This window comes from Chrysemys picta, chromosome 1, assembly GCF_011386835.1.
Source record: "Chrysemys picta bellii isolate R12L10 chromosome 1, ASM1138683v2, whole genome shotgun sequence".
NCBI lineage: Eukaryota > Metazoa > Chordata > Testudines > Emydidae > Chrysemys > Chrysemys picta.
This window is the reverse complement of record NC_088791.1, coordinates 567,297-590,340: the sequence shown is the minus strand read 5'-3', so window position 1 is coordinate 590,340 and position 23,044 is coordinate 567,297. Positions and strand designations below refer to the sequence as shown.

General features: G+C 56.3%; 1 protein-coding gene across 13 annotated transcripts in view; it reads right to left on the bottom strand.

Annotated features, from left to right (window-relative positions):
- The window catches only part of SHANK3 (SH3 and multiple ankyrin repeat domains 3), a 703,681-nt gene that overhangs the window by 641,470 nt on the left and 39,167 nt on the right, over positions 1-23,044 (bottom strand). For all 13 annotated transcript variants that reach the window (XR_010600169.1, XM_065589968.1, XM_065590128.1 and 10 more), the window contains exon 2: positions 15,973-16,023. The gene's annotated coding sequence lies outside the window, so the exon portion shown is untranslated. The remainder of the gene's footprint in view (positions 1-15,972; positions 16,024-23,044) is intronic.

Genomic DNA, 23,044 nt, shown 5'->3' with positions numbered 1-23,044 from the left:
TGGAGGGGCCTGGCTGGGCCGTGTGAGGAGGAGACAGGCCCTTGTCCAAAGCTGCTCGGGCACACCGGTCTCTACACCACAGGGAGCAATCAGTGCATGACAGAGAATGCAGAAATCAGCCCCTGTGCCCCAGCCAGACCCTCCCAGACCCGACACACAGCTGCTGAATCTGCTCCTCCAGGCCCCCGGTTCCTCACCTGAGACAACTCATATGCGGGATCTGGGGTGGCCAATGTGTGAGGGCTGTGTGCCCACAGCTACGGTGGGGTACAAAGTACCATGGATCACAGCCTCCACTCTGGTCATTCCCAAAGGGCGTGAGCTGGTCACCCCACTTCCCGCCCAGCAGGGCCGGCTCCAGGTTTTTTGCCACGGCCGAAGCAAAGTGCAGCCCCAAAGGCCGGAGTGCCGCCCCTTGAAAGGTGCCGCCCCAACCACATGCTTGGAACACTGGTGCCTAGCGCCGGCCCTGCCGCCCAGTCACTACAGTAACAGCCAGTGTTGCTGCGTCACTGGGAATCACCGGGCGGGGGGGTGGGGTATTCATACAGCTCAGCACTAAAGCATCACGAACACCCGTAGCCATAGGAACATCAGTTAACACAGTAACCTCGGTAACCACAGCCGCATGGTTTAACAGAGCCCCGTGTAAACCCCGGAGCCGTCACTGGGTGCCCTGGGCCCTGAACAAGCGGTGGAGCCATTCACAGTCCCTGCAGACCCTTCTCCACCGAGGCTCTCAATTGCCCCTCTCTGAGAGAGGCTGCTGGGCTTTCCCACTCCCCACAATTTCACCTGATGTTTCCCTGGCCCCCGGACCCACGCTCTGGCTCTGTTCTCACCCATCTTCCCTGTACTAACTGGGAATGGACATCTTTTGGGGCCGGCCCTGGGGTCAGGCTATTGAGATGGTTGTGACGGAGCAGGGAGCGGGGCAGATTTGACCTGGGAATGTTGCAGGGGGGTTGCAGTGGGGATGTGGGACTTCCCTTGAAGGAAGCTACCTGAGCTGTAACCTGAGCCAGGAACGGGGGTGGGGAGAATTAACACCTTCTGCCCGGGAGACTGAACAAAGGAGAGGAGCAGCGGGAGGGGCTGAGAGTTTTAGTTTCGGTTGGGGCTGGGTGGTGCAACGCAGGGAACCCCAAGCTGGGGTCTAAGCTCCCTGAACCTCCCAGAGGGACCTAATTGAGGGGGTCTGGTCGTACCTACACGCTCTGCTTGAGACTGTGTTCCTGTCCTTAAATAAACCTTCTGCTTTACTGGCTGGTTGAGAGTCACAGTGAATCTCAGGAAGAGGGGTGCAGGGCCCTGACTCCCCCACACTCCGCAACAATGGTTATTTATCGTGTGTATTAAAGGAGCTTCTAGAAGTTCTGACTGAGACCAGGCCCCGTCATGCCGGGCGCTGCCCAGACACAGAGAGGGAGACAGGCCCTGCCCAGCTGAGACCAGGCCCCATCACGCCGGGCGCTGCCCAGACACAGAGAGGGGGACAGGCCCTGCCCAGCTGAGACCAGGCCCCGTCACGCCGGGCGCTGCCCAGACACAGAGAGGGGGACAGGCCCTGCCCAGCTGAGACCAGGCCCCATCACGCCGGGCGCTGCCCAGACACAGAGAGGGGGACAGGCCCTGCCCAGCTGAGACCAGGGCCCCGTCACGCCGGGCGCTGCACAGACACAGAGAGGGGGACAGGCCCTGCCCAGCTGAGACCAGGGCCCTGTTGTACCAAGTGCTGTCCGGACACACAGTGAAAGACAGGCCCTGGCCCCAGGAACTTGTACCCTAAAAGGACAAGGCAGACAAAGAGAAGTATCACCCTGCCCATGTCACAGATGGGGAATGAGGACCCAGAGACAGCCAGATTTGTGCAGCAGACAGGGACAGTAAATAGTTTCAGATCTTGGGGAAAACGCTCAGGAATCGACAATGGAGAAATCTATCAGCACCGACCCTTCCCTGCAAACGGCTTCAGGTTTGGCAGATTGGCATTTTCCACCTGGCTCTTGTGCACAGGAGTCGACGGCAGAGCCAGGACCTGAAACCAGATCCCCCGAAACCCAGCCCAGGGCCTTGCGCACCCTCTGTCAGCCCATCTCCCTGGAGCAGGCTACGAGTCCCTCTGGGCTGGCTGGAGCAGGCCCAATGGTCACTTTCTCAAGGAGCCAAGTCAATTCACTGGGCGTTTGCAGAAGCTCTTCAGCACCCCTCCTGTCGGTGGTCAGGGTGGAGGCATATGCCCCTCTGAACAGCCCTGTCTGCACCACGTCCACGCCACAGGGCCACGCTAGAGCTGCACGGGCACGCCTGCCCCTGCAGCGAGCCTTGGGCGGCGCTTAGGGTCCCTCCTGCATTCGAGCTGTGCTGAGGGTGCCAGGGCAGCACCCCACAATCAGCTTCAGTTTCCTTTCCAGCTAAGACGCCCCGTGCAGCCCAGAGGGAACCCCTGGCCCCACCGCCAAGTCCTACCGTGCAGCCAGGATCTGAGGCCTTCATTTCAAGCCATCCACACAAGAGACTCACGCTCTGCAAGTCCTCAATCAGCCACCTACTCTCCCTGGGACACAAAGTGCCCATGTGGTGCAGGCACAGCCGGGCGGAGGTAAGGCCGAGCGGTCTGCACCAGCACAGACATGGGGCATAAGGTACATTCCCCACCCAGCCCCAGGGCACAGCTCCTACACAAACACAGCCATACGCGTGTGCGAGATGCACCCTAGGCCAGCACAGAAACGGGATGTGAGTCTTGGACCTCCAAATAGACACCAACCCCTGTGCAAACAGCCCTGTGCAGGCATAAGGCATGGCCCTCCCTTGTAAGCCAAATGCACAGAGCCTGCCCCGGCAGTCCCTGGGCAACCAACCCGATGAGACGGGGGCATGAGGCACTGGACCACCCTGGCTGACAAGCCACATGGGCACATTGCAGCATGACGCATGGCTCTTCATGCCTGCAGAGCCACGTGGGCAGGGGGCATGGCCCATGCTGCAGTGTGCCCAGCCTCAGGGCTAGGAACCACTGCATGCCACAGAGAAGAGTACGAGTAACGAGGCTGGCATGCAATGGGAGCAGCAGTCACACCGATGTTTGCAGCAAACTCCCAGTGCCCATAGCTGGAGCTGGCAGAGCCCCCGTGGTCCCTGGCCCATGACTCTCCACATCCTGCTGGGTCTCAGTGACTGGAGCTACCGAGTCCCAGAGCTCCTGGCTGGCCAATCCCCAGGGCTCATGCTAGAAAATTCCTGGTGACACCAGCTGGCCAAGACCCAGGGACCAAGAGCCCTAGGCTGGAAGGCTCCTCGTGCCAACCGCTAGCTGAATGCCACTGCTGATGGCTCACAGTGGCCTTGTGACCCCAGCCAGCAATGTCCCAGAGCCAGTGGTTTGCTGCATCCCAGAGTCCCTTGGCTGGCCAAGTGCCAGAAGCTGGGGGAGCCGCAGTGTTCCCAGCTGGCAAAGTGCAGAGCCAAGGGCCTGGGTGCTGCTGGCTGGCCGGCCTGTGCAGCGTGCTAGGAAAGGAATTCTGACCTGTACTCACAGGCGAGTGTCGCTGAGACGCAGAGCTCCTGAGACTCCAGCCAGAGCAGAGACCAGGTGGCTGCGGCTCCAGGAGCCCAGAGAGCCGGCACAGCCTCAGCGCAGCTGCCTCTGCTTAGCCACCGTAATAGGATCAAGCTGCCTCCATCTGTTTGTCTGGGCCTGCCAGGCTAATCTACCTCCCTGCAGCCTGGCTGTCCCTGTCCCTGTCCCTCGCTGCACACGCCGAGGGGCGGGACCACCCCTCACATCCCTGACCTGGGCATGGCCCCCTTTAAGGGCAGCTGCTCAGCACAGCCTGCCCCAGCCCCAGGGGGACTGTTAGGATGACTGGGACTTCTGGGGCAGGCTCTGCCCTCTGCTGCCCACGGGGCCTGTCAGGGAGCTGGGCTGACAGGGAGGGTGGCCGTGTGGTTGGGGCACTGGCCTGGTGAGCTGGGTTCAATTCCCTGCTAGGCAGCACGTGGCAAGTCCCTGTGTGTCTCTGCCCCAGTTTCCCGTGGTGACATTGGGGAAAAGCTGTTCTGGCTGCAGGCCCTTTGGGGCGGGGCCTGTGCGACTCCCAGTGCCAGGGGGCTGCGACCTTCACCGCCTGCTGCACTAAGAGGTGACCAGACAATCCACGTCAAAAGCCAGGCCAGTTTCTATGCTCAGGGCTGCACGCCAGGCAGCCAGGGACCACATTCTGGTGTGCCGTGACACGAGGGTATTTCCTGGGATGGCGGATCTCTGCCAGGAAACACTGAATAAGTGCCGTCAACCCTCAATTGGAGCAAAAGCACAGCTCAGACAGTCACCAAACCCCGTTCCTCGCCCTGAACACTCTCCCTGGGGCCGGCTGCCCCAGCAGACCCCCAGTGCCTTCGACCCATCACAGCAACACACCCGCAACAGGGGCAGACGAAGCAGTTTTATGGAATGAAGAACTAGCACAAATCAGGGGGTGAGCTAGCTCAGTGGTTTGAGCATTGCCCCCCCCCCAAACCTAGGGTTGTAAGTTCAGCCCTTGAGGGGGCCATTTAAGGTACTGCGGCAAAATCAGTACTTGGTCCTGCTAGTGAAGGCAGGGGGCTGGACTCAATGAGCTTTCAAGGTCCCTTCCAGTTCTAGGAGATAAGTATATCTTCATTAATTTTAATTTTAGGGGGGAGGGATCAGGGCCAGCTCTGGCTTTTTTGCTGCCCCAGGAGGGCGCCGAGCCCGGCCTCGGGCCGCTGTCCCCGACCGGCCGGAGCACCGGGGGGGGGGGAGGGCGGAGAGCCCGGCCAGAGCTCTGCTCTCCCCGGCGGCCAGAGCGCCGGGGGGAGGGCAGCGAGCCTGGCCGGGGCTCCGCTCTCCCTGGCGTCCACAGCACCGCGGGGAGGGCGGTGAGCCTACTGCGGCTCCGCTCTCCCTGGCGGCTAGAGCCGGAGCACCACGCCGCGCCGCCCCCCTCCAGGTGCCGCCCCAAGCACAAGCTTGGTGGGCTGGGCCCTGGAGGTGGCCCTGGGAGGGATAGGTCAGTGGTTTGAGCATTGGCCTGCTAAACCCAGGGTTGTGGGTTCAATCCTTGAGGGGGTCATTTAAGGAACTGCGGTAAAAATCTGTCTGGTGATTGGTTCTACTTTGAGCAGGGGGTTGGATTAGATGACCTGCTGAGGTCCCTTGCAGCCCTGATATTCTATTTTAGGGTCCTGCAGAGACACTGGGCAATTGTAGGAGAACCCAGGCCTGGCCTGGTAGCCCTGGGGTACAAAGTCACTTTGCTATGACACAAATAACAGAGGACCCCCAGCCCGCAATTCCGTGCATTAGAGCCAAAGGCGTGCTCAAAGCCAGACAGAACACAATACAGCAGGGCGGTTAGCCTGGGCCTGACCTCTGCCCTCACCATCCAGGGACCAGCACAACAGGGCACAGAAGGCCCATGACAGTCCGGCTCCCCCCGCCGGGACTCACAGCAAAGGCAACAGGCCAGCTGACCACCCGGGTCCCACCCAGGACAAGTTCCTGTCTCAGACACAGCACAGGGGGGATTTGCTTGGATGGTTTGACGAGAATCTGCTGATATTTGGGGAGGAGGTGACCAGCCCTCTGTGGAGAAAGAAGTGGTTCCGGACTATTTAGAAAAGCTGGACGAGCACAAGTCCATGGCCCGGATGCCGGATGCACTGCATCCAAGGATGCTAAAGGAGTTGGCGGATGTGATTGCAGAGCCATTGGCCATTATCTTTGAAAACTCATGGCGATCGGGGGAGGTCCTGGATGACTGGAAAAAGGCTAATGTAGTGCCCATCTTTGAAAAAGGGAAGGAGGAGGATCCGGGGAACTACAGGCCAGTCAGCCTCACCTCAGTCCCTGGAAAAATCATGGAGCAGGTCCTCAAGGAATCAATTCTGAAGCACTTAGAGGAGAGGAAAGTGATCAGGAACAGTCGGCATGGATTCACCAAGGGCAAGTCATGCCTGACTAACCTAATTGCCTTCTATGAGGAGATAACTGACTCTGTGGATGAGGGGAAAGCAGTGGATGTGTTATCCCTTGATTTTAGCAAAGCTTTTGATATGGTCTCCCAAAGTATTCTTGCTGGCAAGTTAAAGAAGTATGAGCTGGATGAATGGACTATAAGGTGGATAGAAAGCTGGCTAGATCGTCGGGCTTAACGGGTAGTGATCAATGGCTCCATGTCTAGTTGGCAGCCAGTATCAAGCGGAGTGCCCCAAGTATCGGTCCAGTTTTGTTCAATATCTTCATTAATGATCTGGAGGATGGCATGTTATTCACCCTCAGCAAGTTTGCAGGTGATACTAAACTGGGAGGAGTGGTAGATATGCTGGAGGGTAGGGATAGGATACAGAGGGACCTAGACAAATTTGAGGATTGGGCCAAAAGAAACCTGATGAGGTTCAACAACGACAAGTGCAGAGTCCTGCACTTAGGACGGAAGAATCCCATGCACTGCTACAGACTAGGGACCGAATGGCTAGGAAGCAGTTCTGCAGAAAAGGACCTAGGGGTCACAGTGGACGAGAAGCTGGATATGAGTCAACAGTGTGCTCTTGTTGCCAAGAAGGCTAACGGCATTTTGGGCTGTATAAGTAGGGGCATTGCCAGCAGATCGAGGGACGTGATCGTTCCCCTTTATTCGACATTGGTGAGACCTCATCTGGAATACTGTGTCCAGTTTTGGGCCCCACGCTACAAGAAGGATGTGGAAAAATCGGAAAGAGTCCAGCAGAGGGCAACAAAACTGATTAGGGGTCTGGAGCACATGACTTATGAGGAGAGGCTGAGGGAACTGGGATTGTTTAGTCTGCCGAAGAGAAGAATGAGGGGGGATTTGATAGTTGCTTTCAACTACCTGAAAGGGGGTTCCAAAGAGGATGGATCTAGACTGTTCTCAGTAGTAGAAGATGACAGAACAAGGAGTAACTGTCTCAAGTTGCAGTGGGGGAGGTTTAGGTTGGATATTAGGGAAAACTTTTTCACTAGGAGGGTGGTGGAATTTCCCTAGGTGGGTTCCCTAGGGAGGTGGTGGAATTTCCTTCCTTAGAGGTTTTTAAGGTCAGGCTTGACAAAGCCCTGGCTGGGATGATTTAGTTGGGGTTGGTCCTGCTGGGAGCAGGGGGTTGGACTAGATACCTCCTGAGGTTCTTTCCAACCCTGATAGTCTATGATTCTATGAAATAAATAGGTAACCCCTCTGCACTGACCCTCCCCCTCCCTCTGCTTTCTAGGAACCGGCTGCACTGACCCTCACCCTCCCTGGGACCCTTCTGTAATGACCCTCACCCTCCCTAGGACCCGGCTGCACTGACCCTCCCCCTCCCTCGGCTCACTGGGACCCGGCTGCGCTGACACTCCCCCTCCCATAACCTCAGGGACAGGGGATCACAGAGGGAAGAGATGCTTCAGCCTGATTCTCAGCAGTGCACACACAGAAATGAGTGAGCAAAGGCACCTGCTGCATTTGCACGTTGAATCATTGTGCTTGCACACTTTTAAGGTACCTTTTTGCAAATTGGGCCTGGCACAGATGCACTCCAATGTGAGCGTGAGACGGTGGCTGCTCCCAGCTAAACTCGGGGTGGTTCTGGGCTGTGCATACGTGCGTGGGTAGGCAGCATGGGCTCTCCATCTGCCATGTGCTCCACGCCCGAAGCTTTAGGGTTCTCCTTCTGCTGTTCGGCGGCCAGGATCCTGCTCGCCCCATCCAGCCTTGCAGAAACCTGCCACCTCCAGCTAGCCACTGAGAGAAGCCAAGGGGGAACAGGCCTGTTGCCCCCAGTGACCTCAGCGGGCTGGGGGGAGGGGGGGGCTGGGGCACCCTGCCTGGCCCATTGCAATGGCCAGTGTTATTAACCAGCCAAGAGTTCTCACTCTGCACACAGCACTGCAGAGGGGCAGTTAAACAAGTGGATACATGCAAATGTTAAGGTTCCTATAGAGGCATTAACTGAGCCACATTGTTCAGATGGGGCCTCAATCCCCCGCCCAGGCCCTCTGCAAAGGGGGGTAGGAGAAGCTCTGGGACGGCCAAAGGCTTGTGCTCAGATACGTCGGTGGTGGGCAGCAGGAACCTGACTGAAAGGAGCTACAGCCAAACAGCCTGGTGTGGCCAAGGTGGTATCTGACCGAGATCAGTAATGTTTTGAAAGACAGCTATTAATCCCAGTGATGGGGTGAAGGGAAGGGGGGTCCTGTGACATTCTCCAGGGAGCTGAGCTGAGGGTGCCGGGTCCAGCGGAGCTGTGGGAAGCAGGAAGCAAAGCGGTTTTCCCCTTAACACCACTTTCCTTTTGCTTTTAAGAACCGTTGTGGTTGAAATCCCTGCCCTGTGCGTGGCTGGGGAGCCCTTGCCAAGCTCGCCCAAACCCGGACCCCTTCCCTTCGCCTGGGCCTGACCTTGTTCTGCGCGAGACGGAATCGATTACCCGCTTATCATGGGAACAAGCAGGTTGCTGCTGTACAGAGGAGCCAGAAGGTGGGGGGCTCTGCTATGGGGAGTAGAGGCAAGGAGGGCGGGGGACCTCAGGTACAGGGGGCTGGGAACTCTCCTATGCAGGGACAGGGGCTGGGAGCGCTACTGGGAGGGACAGGGAGCGGGGAAGTCTCCTATGGGAGGGAGCATGCACACAGCAGAGCCCAGGGTCTCTCACTGGGAGATGTGTCCACTAGGCCAGCTGTCTATTGAAGCCTCCCCCAAGCGCCTGTCAACCCAAGCCCTAGGGCAGCATCTCATCAGCTTCCTGGTGGCCACCCTCAGCCCGGGCCTATAGGAAACAGGCACTGTAACCGCTCAGGAAAGAGACTCTGCCACCCTGTCCCCAGAGGCTTCTCTGCAGAGAGCTCCGTGAAAACCCTGCTCGGGGGGAGGGGCTGTCACAGAGCAACAGGAGGCAGAAGCAATGTGATGGCGAGTGGGAATCCTCTGTAATATTGTTATGACTGATGTGCAGGGTGTGATGCTGGCAGAGCAGGTACCAGCTAGTGCCAAGGCTGCAGGTGTCAGTTGAGCACTGACAAATTCAGAGCTGGACACCAGCGCAGCTCTCCCGTATGTTAGTGTTGTCCAAGTTAGGGGTGAGCCTTACAAGAATGTGTTCAGCATTTAGACTCTGTGGAACGCTCGTACGCTGCTGCCTGAGTGAATCTCTGGTGATGTCTATATCCCATGCTACAAGGTGATACAAAGCTTTGCTTTATAACTGCAGAAATGCCTGCTCTGACCCTGTGAGCCCAGGCAGGAGGAATGGTCCACCGCCCATCAGGAAGGACGATCAGAACTCAATGGGCCCTTGTACAACATCAGGATACAAAGACTTGGTTAAGGGCCCTCTCACACCCATGCAGTCGTTAAGTGCAGGAAAGCCTGTCCCATCAGCTTGAATGCTGGAAGCAGGGCCGGCTCCAGGCACCAGCCTGGCAAGCAGGTGCTTGGGGCAGCCGCTTTGGAGAGGGGCGGCACGTCCAGGTATTCTGTGGCAATTCGGCGGATGGTCCCTCACTCCCGCTCGGAGCAAAGGACCTCCCGCCGAATTGCCATCGCGATCACGGCTTTTTTTTTTTTTTTTTTTTTGGCTGCTTGGGGCGGCCAAAACCCTGGAGCCGGCCCTGGCTGGAAGAAGGGAAGAAAACAGGACCGCAAGAAAATTGTTCATCTCACTCTTTGCTGTTTGGACTCTCCGAGGGCTGGAGCTAGGGAAGAGAAGCAGAGACCCCAGGGTCAACCAGGGTTAGCCCTATCCGACATTCATTGCTGACAGATTGCTACAGCTCTCTCGCCTTAGAGACGGTAACTCATTTGTGTGTACATGTTGCCTGCTTTAACGTGTAAATAACGCTCTCGTTTCTTTTTCCTAGCTAATAAATCCTGCATTAGTTTGCTATAGGATTGGGGTTGTCTTTGGTGTGAGATGGGGGTGGCAGACAGACTGGAGGGCCCCAGGGCCTGTCTGTGACGCCGTGGTAAGACTGTTCTAGCGCGTCAGGAGTTCACACTTGTTGCTGGGTTGGTGAAATCTAACCACAGAACACACGACCGGTCTGGGGCATCTGCCCAGCTTCTGACAGTCTGCCCTGAGGCTGGCACTCACGGCTGTGAACCGCTCCAGACAGCGAGACGCACGGCAGTGACGTAGGAGTCGAAGGGCTAAAATGCTGCCCCTGGAGGAAAGCAGGAGACAGGAGAGGTGAACGGGTTGTTCGGGACTGGCCGGAACTGACCCAGATCCATGGAGGCTGCAGAAAGACAGTGGGAACCCCAAGGACTGAGCTACTGACCCCACCCAGGGGCAATTCTGGCAGGCAGCACATGTGAGCACGGCAGGCGGGCAGGAGGAGGACAATGGGGCGGTGGCTGTAGGTATGTCTGCACTCACAACGCTACCATGTCGATGGAAGGGGCTCTCTCTGGCGCAGGTACCCCCCCCCCCCGAGAGGCCGTAGCTAGGTCCCCTGGGGGTTAGGTTGGAGCAGCCATGTCTCTCCGAGGTGCGGCTCTGCACACCCTGCAAAGACACAGCTCTTCCGATGGGCCAGACACCGAGGATGGAAACCGAGGTGGTTCCTACAGGAAAAGGGAGCCTTGGCATTGGCCAGTCTGGACTGTGTCTTTGCTGCCCTACGCTGGTCTACAGGCTCCCCACGCCGTGTTCCAGGGGACCCCTAAACCCTCCTCTGTTTGGAAAGGCTGCCTGGTGTCACTGTTATGGGTCCCTGAACCTCTCTGCAGCCTCTCTGAGCCAGAGCCTGTCTCAGCATGAATTGCTGGGCAGAGCTCATGGGGTAAAACAGCTGGAGCCCAGCTGCTCAGCCTTGGGGTGTTAAGGCCTATGGCCTGCTCTTAAGGCAGACTGGGACCTTCAAGGGCCTGTTGAAAAGCTGGCACATCACAGAGCCTGCGGATAGTGCTGTCCCACAAGCAAACAGAGCAAGACGATACATAAGGAATGGAACAGAGAGTGACACTAAACCCAGTGCAATGTCCACGGAGACGAAGGAGAGGGGACCCAGAGAAACAGACAGTGCAGGGCAGACCGGCTGCTGCTCATCCCGTCGCCCAGAACACACAGGCAACAGCAAATCCCACTGGGGCCAGTGTAACCGGCGGGGCTGGACCTGGCAACTCCTAAATCTGCCCGAACTCTCCACATCCTAATCCCCATGCATAACACACACGCACACACACACGCAGAGACATAGACATGCACACAGACAGACACACATGCACACAGACACATACATACACAGACACACACAGACACAAACACACACAAACACACACACACACACACACACACGCAGAGACATAGACATGCACACAGACAGACACACATGCACACAGACACATACATACACAGACACACACAGACAGATACACACACAGACACACACTCACAGACAGACACCCACACACCCACATAGACAGACCCACATGCACACACACACACACACACACTCGCACTCAGGCACACATGCACACTGACAAACAAAGACAGACAGACAGACACACACACACATGCAGCGACACAGACAAACACACACGGAGACACAGACGTACACACTCATCTCACAAATCAAATCAGACACTGGCTCCCCGCAGGCTTCTGTGCTGTAACAGCCAGCACGCACACACATACCACCCCCCGGTGCCGCTCTCAGCTCCCCATATCCCCTTTCATCCCCTACCACCTCCACAGCTCTGCCCCACATTTCCCCTCTGTGACGTTATTGACATGAACTGGGACCGTATAGATCATTGTTGCAACCAGGGTCCTGTAGTGGCACCAAATCTTTTCTAAAGGGGGTCAAATGGGGTGTCTAAGACAAGGTTATGGTTTACTGGTTATGATTATGCTGTCTATATGTGTGTATCAGTTTTGTAGTTGAAGTTATGAATATTGGCTCTGTACTGTCTGTATTTCAAACTTATGCTATGCTTCTGGGAAACTTCCCAGACAAGTTTGCATCAGCACTGCCTAGCCTGCTTGATGGCCCATTTGCTTGATGTCTACACAATTGACCCATTGAGAGAAGGCAGATACGCCTTGTGTGACGAAGTGGGGGGTTTTCTTGTTTTCTGTGGAGTGTTCAATGGTTTGCACGCGGAGGAGGTGGGACTCTGTTTCCCTGGGTGTTACTGGTTTAACGAGGTGAAGGGAGAAGGAGTTTGTTTTGCAGAGGACCGGAGAGAGGACTTGGGGACCCCACCGATGGCCTGGAGGATGGATACCCCAGCGACCGGTGACCTGGCGACCTGGTGACCCGGAGGCCCAGCTGAGAAGACGCAGCCAGTTCTGGCCAGTGGGCGGATAATGGGCTGCAGAGTGAGGACCCTGTGACCTAACCAGCCGGTTCCAGCCAGAGGACAGAAGCGAGGAGAGGAGGCCCCGGTTTACGACCCTGTTTACCTGGAGAGAAGACAATGGACAGAGGCAGGGCCTGGGGCCGGTGATCTCAGATGCCCAGCTGGGAAGCAGGGGGGCTCTGGGCTGGAGACGGGGAGCAGGCAGAGCCCACCTGGAGGCAGAGAGACTGGGATGTGCTGGGCTGAGGGAGGCCAGGCCCGAGGCCCTGAGAGTTTCCTGTGCTGTGTTCAACTCTCAATAAATCCTCCTGTTTTATGCTGGCTGAGAGTCACTCCGGTCTAGATAACAGGGTGGCATCAACTCCTTTGGGGGTGGAGGCCCCAGGGATCCAGAGCGAGTGGACTCCCTGAGGGGGCCCACAGCAGAGACAGACGTGCTAAGGCTCAGAGAGGTGCGGCTCCAGGAGGTGGAGGGGCCTGACCCCGAGAGAGAGTGGACCCCCGAGAAGGGCTGTCGCACTGAAAAGGGCACCCCCCACGGACCGCACGGGGCCAAGAGTGGGCACGATCTGTGAGTCTGTGACACCTTGTGACTCAGCAAAGTATGCAGGGACAGGCCTATGGACAGAACTCTGAGGTTCTCCCAGGCCATGTGCTGGACAGCGTGTCCTTGGGACAAAGAAAGCAGAGACCACATGGCAAGAGACTATAAAAAGCTGCTGCAGCTCCTCCAGCTTGTCTTCAATCCTGCTTCTGACCTCTGAAGGGACTTTGCTACAAACGGAAGCTCTGAACAAAGGACTGAATGACCCATCCCAGCTGGGGATGTTCCAGAGACTTGATTTAAACCTGCAGCTTATTCCATCACTGCTACAAGCCTGAACCAAGAACTTTGCCATCACTGTATGCAATTGATTCCATTTAACCAATTCTAGCTCTCATCTCTATCTTCTTCCTTTTATGAATAAACCTTTAGATTTTAGATTCTAAAGGATTGGCAATAGCGTGATTTGTGGGCAAGATCTGATTTGTATATTGACCTGGGTCTGGGGCTTGGTCCTTTGGGATCGGGAGAACCTTTTTTCTTTTACTGGGGTATTGGTTTTCATAACCATTCATCCCCATAATGAGTGGCACTGGTGGTGATACTGGGAAACTGGAGTGTCTAAGGGAATTGCTTGTGTGACTTGTGGTTTGCCAGTGGGGTGAGACCGAAGTCCTCTCTGGCTGGCTGGTTTGGTGCCTTGGTGTGCAAAGGAACCCCAGCCTTGGGCTGTAACTGCCCTGCTTTAAGCAATTTGTCCTGAATTGGCACTCTCCGTGGGGTCCCACCAGAACCAGCATCGTTACACCCTCCTGCCAGCACAGCCCAGGCACCTGCTGGCTCCCTCTGCCTCCGCCTTCCCTGCTGGTTGCCGGGTGCTGCTTGGGGTGGTGCTGGCACACACCTGCACTCTGCTCTGGGGTGGGGCATATCCAGGCACCTGTCGGATCATAGAATTGTAGGACTGGATGGGCCCTCCAGAGATCATCTAGCCCTGTCCCCTGCACTGAGGCAGGACTAAGTATTATCTGGACCATCCCTGACCCGTGTTTGTCCAACCTGCTCTTAAACATCTCCAATGAGGGGGGATTCCACAACCTCCCTGGGCAATTTATCCCAGGGCTTAACCACCCTGACAGTGAGGAAGTTTTTCCTAATGTCCAACCTAAACCGTCCTTGCTGCAATTTAAGCCCGTTGCTTCTTGTCCACATCTTTCCTGAAATGTGGCGCCCAGAACTGGACACAACACTCCAGTAGTTCTCAAACTTTTTTTTTCGCGGACCACTTGAAAATTGCTGAGGGTCTCGGCGGCCCACTTAATGATCTTTCCAAATGTTTCAGAGTAGCAGCCGTGTTAGTCTGTATCCGCAAAAAGAAGAACAGGAGGACTTGTGGCACCTTAGAGACTAACAAATTTATTAGAGCATAAGCTTTCGTGGACTACAGCCCACTTCTTCGGATGCATATAGAATGGAACATATATTGAGGAGATATATATACACACATACAGAGAGCATAAACAGGTGGGAGTTGTCTTACCACCTCTGAGAGGCCAATTAATTAAGAGAAAAATTTTCTCTTAATTAATTGGCCTCTCAGAGGTGGTAAGACAACTCCCACCTGTTTATGCTCTCTGTATGTGTGTATATATATCTCCTCAATATATGTTCCATTCTATATGCATCCGAAGAAGTGGGCTGTAGTCCACGAAAGCTTATGCTCTAATAAATTTGTTAGTCTCTAAGGTGCCACAAGTCCTCCTGTTCTTCTTTTTCCAAATGTTGTTTGTACCATTAGCTAACTATTGTAAAGCGCTTTGGATAAAAGTGCTATATAAAAAAATCCTTAATAATAATAAACTTTTTTTGTTCTACAACTAAAAGCCCACAACTCATATTTTAATATCAGTAGTCTTACCTTTCTAATGCGAGGGATGTGCCCTCTCTCCCCCTCCACGGCAGCCACAGAGCTGGGGCTGGGAAGGAGGAGGGTCTCTCCCCCACCATGGCAGCCCCTAAGCTGGGGCTGGGAAGGAGGGGGGTCTCTCCCCCACCATGGCAGGCCCCGAGCTGGGGCTGGGAAGGAGGGCCGTGTCTCCCCGGCAGCTGCAGCCGTGGAGCTGGGGAAAGTCGCCTCTTTCTCTGGCCACCGCAGCCCTGCACATCCCAAATTTCCCCCACCCCCTCTTCTCACCCCACTGCCCCCGTCCACCTACCCTCTATTCCCCCCAAGGCCACCACCTCACCTTACATGGGCATCTTCTCCAGGGTCCAGGCACCTAATCAGTGGAGCCATGCCTGCACAGCTCCACTAATTAGGTGGGTGGCCCTTCTTTCTCTTGTGTGCGGCCGCCCAGGCACACACCTTAGAGGGAACTATCCACGAACCACCTGAATGGAGCTCGCGGACCACTGGTGGTCCACGTACCACAGTTTGAGAACCTCTGCATTACTCCTTTTGAAGCCTAATCAGCGCAGAGCAGAGCGGAAGAATTACTTCTCGTGTCTTGCTTACAACACTCCTGCTAATACAGCCCGGAACAGTGTTTGCTTTTTTTGGAACAGTGTCACACTGTTCACTCATATTTACCTTGTGATCCCCTCTGACCCCCCGATCCCTTCCCGCAGTGCTCCTTCCTGGGCAGTCATTTCCCATTGTGTATGTGCAACATACAGAGATCCCGTCTCTGCTTCCTTTAGAACCTGCCCAAACGCTACCCTCCCTCCTGGCTGCTCAGAGCCTGGGCCTGGCCAGGCCTTTTCCCCCGCCCCAATTACTGCCCCCCTCTCAGCCTGCCCACCTCCTTCCTCTTCCTCTCCTTCCACCTTCACAGTGCTGCTGCTAGGATCCCCCTCCCAGCACTGCTACAGGCATGTCCGTCCCCACCCCCCATTCCAGTCCTCATCAGCCCCCACTGCAGCAAGCTCACGTTCCCCAGTCTCCCCTCTGGGCTCTGCACAGTCCCACCCACCCACATCTCCCTCTCCGGCTGCCTGCCTGAGCCCTACCATAGGCTCCCACCAGGCTGCCCCTCACTCCCGCCCGGGACGTCTGTGCCATCCCGAAGGGTGCTCCCCAGAGGGTTACAGGCAGGGACCTACCTGATGAGAATGTCACAGGCTTGAGGTTCATGGAAATCCCTCTTCATCTACCTAGGGGTGAGAAGACGCAGAGAGGGCAGGAGGTCAATAGCATGTAGTGCCCCTTGCACCCATCCCAGAGCCAGAGCGCAGTGCAGACAGACAGGGACTCAGGATAAGCAGGGGTTCTGTCAGGCATCCACCCGGCCAGCAGTGTGGATAGGACGAATTGGCACTCAGGAGCTGAGCGCCCAGCCCCAGCGCTCCCCCTGTCTGCCCAGGGACCTCACCTGTGCACTGAGCAGGGGTGGGGAGAGAGCAGAGCTGGGGTGTCCCTAGCGTGGGGAGGTGGGAGCAATCCCCCCCCCCCACGCTTCTCAAGGCAATGAGCACTGCCCCATCTGGGACCTGCACCAACCCCCCTGGGAAGGGGCAGAGCGCCCAGTCCAGCCCCATCCGGGACCTGCACCGAGCCCCCCCCCCCCCGGTAAGGGGCAGAGCCCCCAGCCCAGCCCCGCCCCATCTGGGACCTGCACCGACCCCCCCGGGAAGGGGCAGAGCCCCCAGCCCAGCCCCATCTGGGACCTGCGCCGACCCCCCCAGGAAGGGGCATAGCCCCCAGCCCAGCCCCATCTGGGATCTGCGCTGACCCCCCGGTACGGGGCAGAGCCCCCGGCCCAGCCCTGTCCGGGACCTGTGCCGACCCCCCGGGATGGGACAGAGCCCCCGGCCCAGCCCCGTCCGGAACCTGCGCCAACCCCCCGGGGATGGGACAGAGCCCCCGGCCCAGCCCCATCCGGGACCTGCGCCGACCCCCCCCCCCCCCCGGGAAGGGGCATAGCCCCCAGCCCAGCCCCATCTGGGATCTGCGCTGACCCCCCGGTACGGGGCAGAGCCCCCGGCCCAGCCCCGTCCGGGACCTGTGCCGACCCCCCTGGGAAGGGGCATAGCCCCCAGCCCAGCCCCATCTGGGATCTGCGCTGACCCCCCGGTACGGGGCAGAGCCCCCGGCCCAGCCCCGTCCGGGACCTGTGCCGACCCCCCGGGATGGGACAGAGCCCCCGGCCCAGCCCCGTCCGGAACCTGCACCAACCCCCCCGGGAAGGGGCAGAGCCCCCAGCCCAGCCCCATCTGGGACCTGCGCCGACCCCCCAGGAAGCCCTGGGCTATCCACGGAGCAGGCAGGTCTCGAGGGATCAGCATGGACTGTCACTCATCCCCAGGCCCAGGCCCGCCCCAGGCAGGGCTGGGCATTCAGCCGCCATGGGGGCACTTGGGGCAGGAGAAAGATGCGACGAAGGGCGTGTCTGAGACAGACAGACCGAGCACACTGAACGGGCCTGGCCTGGCATTGCACAGGGCACAGACATTGGCGGGTACCAGCAGAGGGACCTGGCTCCAGCTCACAGGTCTGGGGCTCCCCAAACACCTCCCAGGTCGTGGACCAAACAGGCTGGCACTGCTGTGTGCCCAGCGAGGCAGCTAGCCCACCCGAACCGAGCGAGAACATCAGTGACACTGAGAGAAACCCCCAGCTCCCGCCTGCTGGTCACACGCACCCTGGCAGGGCCCCGCCGGGCACAGCAGCCGCCCGCCACAGGGGACCCAGCACCAGTACAGCCCATCCCCAAGGCATTCCCCAGCCTAAAGTGGAGATGACCACAGCCGGCCAGGAGGAGAGGGAAGTGCATCCTCTGCCCTCTCCTGCCTGGAAACCCTCCCATTGCCTCTCGCCCAGCTGCTCACGACCTGCCTGGGCGTGGGGCTGAAATGGTGGCTGTGTGGTAGAAAATTACAAATGTCTTAACGTGGGATTTTGCCAAACGTTGCCTGTGACATGCTGCCCCACTGAGATGCTCCAGAGTGCACAGCCAGGGGTCAGAGTGGGGAAGTGTGGGGGGGTCCCGGCTACAGAGCGCATAGCCAGGGGTCAGAGTGGGGAAGTGTCGGGGGGTCCCGGCTACAGAGCGCACAGCCAGGGGTCAGCGTGGGGGAGCGTCTGGGGGGGTCCCGGCTCCAGAGCGCAGAGCCAGGGGTCAGAGTGGGGGAGTGTCGGGGGGTCCCGGCTACAGAGCGCACAGCCAGGGGTCAGCGTGGGGGAGTGTGGGGGGGGTCCCGGCTACAGAGCGCACAGTCAGGGGTCAGCGTGGGGGAGTGTGTGGGGGGGTCCCGGCTCCAGAGCGCACAGCCAGGGGTCAGCGTGGGGGTGGGGGTGGAGCCCAACTCTCGGAGGCTCCGGGAGGGGCTCAGTGCGGATGCTCAAGTCTCCGGCAGGCCTTTAACAATTTATAAGTTTCACTCTAGAATCCACTGGCAGAGAAATTACAGGAACTGAGATTCCTCTGAAATATTTAGTGCCCTCTTTTTGTGTGCAGCATGACACAGGCCTGGCCTGCGTCCTGCCATGACGTGTACAGCCCAGCTGTGACCCCCCCCCCCGCATACGGTCCAGCTGTGACCCCCGCTCCCACGTACGGCCTAGCTGTGACCCCCCTCCCGCGTACGGCACAGCTGTGACCCCCCCCCTCCCTTCCTACTGCTATCCCAAGGAAGAGCCCTTGGGAGTACCAGAATCTACACATGGCAATAGCTAAGGAAAACACCCACCACTATTTATGTAGGACCTAACGAAAACTATGCTTGGGCCCCAGCAGCTAGCTTGGCTGCACCAGAGAACGAGGCAGCTCTCCTGTGTCTGGGCAGTGAGGGCCTGTGGTGGCCCCATGCCAGGCAAGGCCGGGGCTATGATTTAGGGCTCTGCAACCCAACCTGAGAGGACCCAACTCCATGTGTCAGCTTCAGGTCATATCAGAAAACAACCGGACCCGCTTGGCTTGGCTTGGGCAGTGTCTGCTCACAGCCTCCTGCCCTGCCCAGCCTCCCAGGCCCAGCTCCAAGGACAAGGGAGTGGCGGCGCTGACTCGGGATTGGGGGAAGGGTCGGGTCTGGTCAGGTTGGGTCCCGCTCAGGCTCAAGTCAGGTGTTTTAGCGTCTTTTCGCTTGGTAATCGTGTGGCCGAATACTGACAGCCCGTCTACCTGTTGGAAAGCTGTGATGGCCACAAGGTGAACTCTAAGTAAACTCATAGTGAGCCCTGAGATCTTTAGGGATCAGTGGAAGTGATGCCCGGCTTCCAGATATTTGCTTGTTTTGGCACCACAGAAAATCTTTTCCATTTTTGGAGGCTGGTAGTACGTGTGTTGTGCTTCCTATTGTTTATTACCACTTGTCCTACCTCTTCTGAGCAGCCAGTTCGTCGGGGCAGAGCCATGAAGTAGCCATACCTTCACGTGAAGTCTCAGGTGGAGGACTTGACCATTGTCCTGAGAGAGAAAATTCCGTAGGCGAGGGAGACTGAACGGTGTGCAGATCACCATGCGTGTCGTCAGGTACGGGAACCAAGTCTGTCTGGGCCATGTTGGTACTATGAGTATTATTTTGGCTTGTCGTTTCCTATTTTGTGTATCACTCTGGAGATCAGAGGTATCGGTGGGCATGCATATTGGAGAGGAGCATTCCATTTGATGAGAAAAGCATCCCCCATGGATCGTGCTCTGAGTCCTACTTGTGAGCAAAAGTTTGGGCATTTCTTGTTTACTGATGTCACGGCCAGGTCTATGTGTGGGAATCCCCACATGTGAAAAATGTGTTGTGTTATTTCATCGTTCAGTTCCCATTTGTGCTCTTGGGAAAACTGTGCTTAAAGTGTCCACCACCATGTTCTGTCAGCCCGGGAGGTATGCTGCTGTAACAGATGTTGTGTTTTATGCACCAGTTCCATAGTTTTAGGGCCTCCATGCATAAGGAGTGGGAACGTGTCCCACCCTGACGGTTTATATGGAACACACACCTGATGTTGTCCATCAGGATCCTTATCGTTTTGCCTCGTATAATAGGGAGGAAATGTCGGCACGCGTTGCAGACCGCGCATAATTCGAGCAGGTTGATGTGTAAGCGTGTTTCCGTGGGGGTCCACTTGCCTTGGATTGTATGTTGATTTAGGTGAGCTCCCCATCCCATAAGTGAGGCATCTGCTGTGATTTGTATGGATGGTGGATCTAGTTGAAATGGGATGCCTGAGCATACGTTTCTTGGGTTTGTCCATCATCGTAGTCAATGTAGGACTTCTGTGGTTGGCGTGACACTTTTGTGTAGGCTGTGCTTACGTGGACTATACACCAAGTTCAGCCATCCCTGAAAGCAGCGCAAGTGTAGTCTGGCATGTTTCACAACAAAAGTGGTGGCCGCCATGTGTCCCAGGAGTTGTAGGCAGATGCGTGCAGACGCCCACGGGCTGTCTGAGATCACCAATGTGAGGGAGGTCAGCACTGTGAATCGGGGCATCGGTACCAAAGCTTTGGCCTCTGCTGAGTCCAGGTGCACTCCTCTGAAGTCCAGTTGTTGTGCTGGAGTTAGGGTAGATTTCTTTTCGTTGATTGTAGCCCTAGGGAGTGAAACAGAGAGATGGTCTGTCGAGTGAGGTGTAATGTTTCTGTCCTGGTAGAGCCTTTTAGCAGGCAATTGTCTAAGTATGGGAATTTCAATATTCCCTGTCTGTGCAGATGAGCAGCTACCACCACAAGGGTTTTGGTAAAGACTCGTGGAACTGTCGACAGTCAGTATGACAGTACTCTGTATTGGAAGTGATCTTGTCCCACTGTGAATTGTAGGAATCGTCTGTGAGCGGGTAATGTGGAAATATGCATCTTGTAGGTCAAGGGCTGAGAACCAGTCCCCCTTTTCCATGCTGGGATGATCAAGTTCAGTGTGACCATTTTGAATCTGTGGGTGCGGACAAATGTGTTCAGTTTTCTGAGATCTAGTATGGGTCTCCAACCTCCGTTTTTCTTTTGAGTCAGGAAATAATGGGAGCAAAACCCTTTCCCTCTGTGTTGTGTTGGAACTTGTTCCATGGCCCCTGATTGTAGAGGGGGTGATCTACTTCTTTTCTCAATAGATGCTTGTGAGAAGGGTCCCTGAAGAGGGACATGGAAGGAGTGGGTAGGTGGGATAGAGGTAAAGGGGATGATATAACCCATTTGGATGATCTCCAAAACCCAGTGGTCAGTGATGATAGTGTCCCACATATGGCAGAATGGTTGGAGTCGATGACCAAAAATGTGGGTTGCTCGTTCTAGTGGCGCTGGTGGTCGGGGGAGGTCGGTCAGACCCTTGACCAATGTTTCAAAACTGCAGTTTGTTTGGTGGCATTGGGATGTCGCAGTCTGAGATTGGTTATGGCGACATCTCTATGATCTGTTTCTTTGACTTTGTCCATCTGTTGGCGCTGCAACGTGTTGTCTCTGTTCCGATTGTATGGTTGATATCAGCATCTCCAGTTGGGGAGGGGTGTATATCCTGAGGGTTCTTAGTGTCGCTCTAGAGTCCTTCATGGAGTGGGGGGCCACATCTGTCTTAGCGGAGAAGACCTTGTCTCTGTCAAAGGGAAGGTCTTCAACCTTGTGTTGAAGTTCTCTGGGGATGCCCGATGAATAAAGCCATGATGCTCTGCGCATGACAATGGCTGTAACCGTCATGTGCGCTGCTGTGTCTGCCATGTCGAGGGATGCCTGGAGCGCTGTTCTAACAATAAGTTGTCCCTCGTTGACGATGGCCCGTAATTGTTCTATTTTTTTCCTCAGGAACATCCTGTACAAATTCTGTCAATTTGGCGTAGTTGTCATGGTTGTAGTTTGAGAGTAGTGCTGTATAGTTAGCCGTGTGGAATTGTAGGGTCGCTGAAGTGTAACTGTGCATCCTATGAGGTCTAATCTCTTCCAATCCTTGTCCAGGGGTGTGGATTTGAATTGAGATTGTTTGCCCCGTTGGTTAACTGCCTCCACTACGAATGAGTTTGGTTCTGGGTGTGAGTTCAGGAAATCCATTCCTTTATTTGGTACACAGTATTTCCTGTCCGTACATTTATCGGTTGGGGGAGGGATAGTTCAGTGGTTTGAGCATTGGCCTACTAAACCCAGGGTTGTGAGTTCAATCCTTGAGGGGCCCATTTAGGGATCTGGGGCAAAAATCTGTCTGGGGATTGGTCTTGCTTTGAGCAGGGGGTTGGACTAGATGACCTCCTGAGGTCCCTTCCAACCCTAATCTTCTATTATTCTATGATTAATGGTGGCAGGAGTTTCCCACACCGTGTCTGCGCATTCCAGCAAGGCATTATTGATGGGCAATGCGATCTTTGACATAGAGGAAGTGTGTAGGATCTTAAGGAGTTGGTGTTGTGTCTCCTGTACCTCTTCAAGAGGAAAGTTCTGACTCTGAGCCACCCACTGGAATAGCTCCTGAAATTGTTTAAAGTCAGCTATAGAAGCAGAAGGTGGGGGCATAACTGCTTCATCAGGGGAAGAAGAGGAGTTGTGCTCTGGGGACGCCTCCTGTTCCGAAGTGTCATCCCTCTCTTCCTCCCCTTCCTCAGAGGGTTTGGGTACTGATGTTGGTGCAGCGCATACGGGCTTCCTGTGGGAAGAGGGAAGTCTGTGGAATTGAGACCTGTAGGCTGCCCATGGATCCCATTGTGGCCATTGGACAGGAAATGGCATTGTTAGCGAGCGATGGTTGTAGGTTCCTGGTGCTCTCTTCCCTGGGTCTATAATGAGGTTCGGTGCCTGTGGGGGAGGAGTGTCCCGAAGAGAAGACTGCCTCCTCTGCGTCATCATTCTCATCACTTGAGAAAGGTGTAGCAATGGGAGAATCAGGTTGGCCTGGTGCCATCAGTACCGGTGAGCGACCGGTGTCGAGTAGTGGAGATCCAGGTGCAGATGACGCTTGCATGTCAGATGTCTGTATTAGGGGGATCGGTGCCGACATATATGGCTCCGTATCCTTCTGTGCCGCCTCCTTGTGTGGAAGTGAGGTCGGTGCAGTTCTTTGGTGCGTAGCCTTCATAGGTGCCGCAGTCGTCGGTTCTGGCGGTTCCGTGGTCAGCGCCAATGAACTCGGTGCCGGAGGGGGAGCAATCGTGTGGTAGAGGTTGTGGTACCGAGCCCTTTGCAGGGGGAGTCAGTGCTGTGGAGAAGGAGGCCGTTTTGTGCCTGCCACTCGACTCCTTCGTCCTGCCGGAGGTGCCCAGTGCTTGCTC